This window comes from Ochotona princeps, chromosome 8, assembly GCF_030435755.1.
Source record: "Ochotona princeps isolate mOchPri1 chromosome 8, mOchPri1.hap1, whole genome shotgun sequence".
NCBI classification, from domain to species: domain Eukaryota; kingdom Metazoa; phylum Chordata; class Mammalia; order Lagomorpha; family Ochotonidae; genus Ochotona; species Ochotona princeps.
The window spans coordinates 77,311,279-77,315,049 of NC_080839.1; the positions used below are offsets into that span (position 1 = coordinate 77,311,279).

A 3,771-nucleotide genomic window follows, 5' to 3' on the forward strand; every position below is an offset into this window, starting at 1 on the left:
TGTATCTGAAACGGCTCTGAAAAACAAGGTCTCTCCGTATAAGATGTGCACACACCTAGTGTGTGACATGCTGTGGCTGCGGCTGACAGGTTCTTAACAGCAGGGAGTCCTGGAGAATGACTGTGAGGTAGCAGTCCACCCTGGCTCTTCACTAACCTCACACCTTCTACCAGTTTCCACCACAGTCGTGGCCACGCTGCTCATCCACTGAGCTGTGACTCCCACAGGTGGCATGTGAAATGATTCTAGACACACCCAAAGGAACACTTTAACGTCTAGTACTTGGGCTTGTCAGAAGAAACAGAGCTGGCATTGACAACAGGGACAGGAAATGTCCCTGTAAATCAAGTGTGAAGTGGGCGATCACAGTGTGGGGGATTCTCAAGAGGCTTGGTGTGCAAACAGAGTGCCCCTCAAAACCCCAAAGGGGCATCACCGGGTTACCTGGAACAGCCTGGCTCTGTGGAAGTCTCATTCCACCCCAGGGGTTTCCCAGGCTGGCCCCTGCCTCTCTCAACCTCCTCTTCACGGGGAAGGCAATTTTTGGCTGGCTGGTACCCTTTACTTGGTAAAATCAACCCATGGTGAGACAGTCACACTGAGCTTGTGCGAAGGAAAAAGAGTGATGCTTGCTGTTCCCTAGAGTCCCGCAGCCACTTCTGGCCCTTAAGCACCAACGTGACAGGGTGGCTGAGAAATGCATCGGCCACTGTGTGTCACGGCCAGGCAGCAGCTAGCGACTCTGTCCCTATGCCTCCACTGCCCAGGCAGGGTGTCGTCAGGATGAGGGACACCAGGGACCTGATTCTAACTCGCGCCTCATGGTCAGGGGTACAGATGTGTCATGGACAGAAACAAGAACCCATGCATCTAGGGGCTGCTGGCAGGAGGCTCTGCCAGGCACCAAGGGTACTTGTAGCAGGAAGCTCACAAGGGCCAGGGGGTCTGTGGTGGCAGGCAGGCAGGTGGGGCTGCACGGAGGAGGAAGCAGCCCAGGCTGCCTGCTGAGGTCCAGGAGTCTGGGGAGTTAAGTCCAGGCTTGAGAGATGCCTCTGACTCCCATCCTGACCCTGGTGCTTCCTCCTGGAAACCAAGGACCCGCCATCCTGGCTCTCTTGTGGAGCACACAGAGTCTGTGAGATGTTCTCCCCATGTTGACTCAGCTGCGTGGAGCTGTTGACTCCTTGGGTAAATATCTCCTTTTTAGACTCCTGAGTAAACACAAGCTGAGGAAGCTGCAGCCGGCATGGCACGGGGCACACGTTTGCTGGTTGCAGGATGCCATCCACATGCTCCAACTCCAGGGCCACCGGCAAGTAGGCTGTCCAACTGAGGCCGCCCAGCGGGGGCGCAGCAGGCGCCAGCCTCTGCCCTCAGGAAGGGTCTGCCAGGTTAAGGGACCCTTGATTCTCTGTCCCCTGGCCCAAGGGAAGGCTGTATGTTTGGTCACCAGCCAAGTCAAGGCCCGGCCTGGGCCTGCACATTTCACCCCCTGCCAGCTCCTTTACAGGCAGGGATGCAGTAGCCAGGAGAGCTCCAGGAACCCAGAGGTTGCTGCACATGGAGCTTTGCCCTGGAAACTGAGACAAGCAACCCATCGGGTGTCTCCAGGCTCAGAAACACACCGAGGAAACAAAAAGACCATCCTGATAGAAGCACACGCGTGAAATACAAACATCACTGGATACAAAGAACTCACCCCCCTGCAAGTTTTAGCGTGAACCCTGCTTCTCCTAGGTGCTGTGCGTGTTCCTGGAACCCCTAGCTCAGGATGTCTGACCTTGATATCTCTGGTTCTAATCCAGCTTGGCTCTTCTCATCATTCTCTTTCTCTCTGTGTGTGTCTCTCTTCTCTCTCTCTCTTTTTAAAATATTTATTTAGTTTTATTGCAAAGTCAGATATACAGAGAGGAAGAGAGACAGAGAGAAAGATCTTTCGTCCGATGATTCACTCCCCAAGTGGCTGCAACAGTCGGTGCTGCACCGATCTGAAGCCAGGAGCCAGAAACTTCTTTCCGAGTCTTCCACACGGGTGCAGGGTCCCGATGCTCTGGGCTGTCCTCGACTGCCTTTCCCAGGCCACAAGCAGGGAGCTGGATGGGAAGTGGAGCTTCTGGGATCAGAACCGGCGCCCATATCGGATCCTGGTGCATTCAAAGCGAGGACTTTAGCTGCTAGGCCACGGTGCTGGGCCCCTGTCTCTCTCTTTTTAATAAGGAATGCTTTACAAGTTTGCGTGTCATTCTTGCGCAGGAGCCATGCTAATCTTTTCGGTGTTGTTCCAATTTTAGTATATGTGCTGCTAAGCGAACACCTCTATCTTTTTAGAAAGATTTATTATTTATTTATTTGAAAGTCAGAGTTTTAGAACAAGAGAAAGAGACACACAGAGAAAGATCTTTCATCTGCTGGTTCACTACCAAAGCCTAAGCCAGGAGCGAGGCACTTCCTCCAGGTCTCCCTCATGGGTGCAGGGGGTCCAAGCACTTGGGCCATCCTCTGCTGCTTTCCTAGGTGCATCAGCAGGGAACCAGGCCAGAAGTGGAGCATCCAGAACATGACTGGAACCCATATGGGAGGAAGTGCTGCAGGAGATAGTTAGCCTAGTATGCCACTGTGCCAGCCCTCTAGTGTATGACTTTAAAGAGGAAACGACTTCTAGGGGCAAGCCCGTTAGCATCTAGTACAAGCCAGGCCATGCTCTGCGGGTAAATGCAGCTGAGGGCAAGAGGTAAGAGCTGGGCCCATGTTCGCAGGAGAGGAGAGGGACAAGCTCCAGGCTGCACCCCCGTCTGCGAGGCCAGGCCCTAATCTGTGGGGCCTGTCATCAGCCTTGTTACAGCTGACACAGGCATCCAGAAGGCAGCTGTCTGTTCCCGGGGGGAACCAGTCCTCTGCGGGGGGCCTGTCCTATACCATGGGACGACAGCCTTGCAGTTCCCTGGCACTAACCCTGCGAACTGTCACAGCCCCTCTCTAGAGACTTACGCCATTCATGTCGGCATGCTGTGGGCACAGCACCCAGCAAGTTTGCTGTCATAAGCTCCTGCACACCCGGGAGCAGCCAGCTTCTCTCTTCCACCTCCCACTCTCTCACGGGAAGGGTCTTGCCTGTGCGCCCATCGGCTGGTGGACCCTCTGTGTCGCTGCTGTACGAGAATGTCTCCAGGTTCCCCTTTTTTCTCAGGAAGCAGATCCCAGGTTCAGCTCAGCAAACACCCACCGTGGGTCCCGAACTGACAGCCAGAAAGTAGGATGGAGCCCGCAGAACCTCAGATCTTTCAGTCTCTTCCTAAGGAGTCCCCTGGCAGTGGGGGAGGGACAGGCTGATTTTAGAACAACTGGGAGCCAAGAAACAATTCCCAAAATAGAAGGAGGAAGTGTTTTCTCAAGTACAGAAACCTTTGCCCTAGTTCTCCAGGCAACTGTCAAGGAGGGGAGTTAGCCTTCGCTATCCACAGGATGCCAAGGGCAGGCCAAGAGCGCAGTGCTGTGCTGCTGCAGCCCAAGGTGGCGACTGGGCATAGAAAGCGGCTTGGTAAGCTGGGTGGTGGTCTAAATTAGGGATTCTCTAAATTCCTCTGGCTTAGAGAACTCAACAGACCAAGAAGTTTCCAAATGGGGCCATCTCAATGAGCAACTAGTGTTTAAATAAGAATAAGGTAACATTCATTATTTTATCGCTACTTCCCCCCACACACCCCTATTAATCACTGGGTGGCAACATCAGAAGGGTCAGATTGAAGAAGTGAAAATCAAAGCTTGGGTGTA

The 3,771-nt window shown here is 53.6% G+C and overlaps 1 non-coding gene across 1 annotated transcript; it reads right to left on the reverse strand.

Annotated features, from left to right (window-relative positions):
- Positions 1 to 2,208: 2,208 nt before the first annotated feature.
- LOC118760722 (U6 spliceosomal RNA) lies at positions 2,209 to 2,314 on the reverse strand. The gene has a single exon (XR_004996950.2). It is a non-coding gene; the product is annotated as a U6 spliceosomal RNA (small nuclear RNA).
- Between the last annotated feature and the right edge of the window lie 1,457 nt (positions 2,315 to 3,771).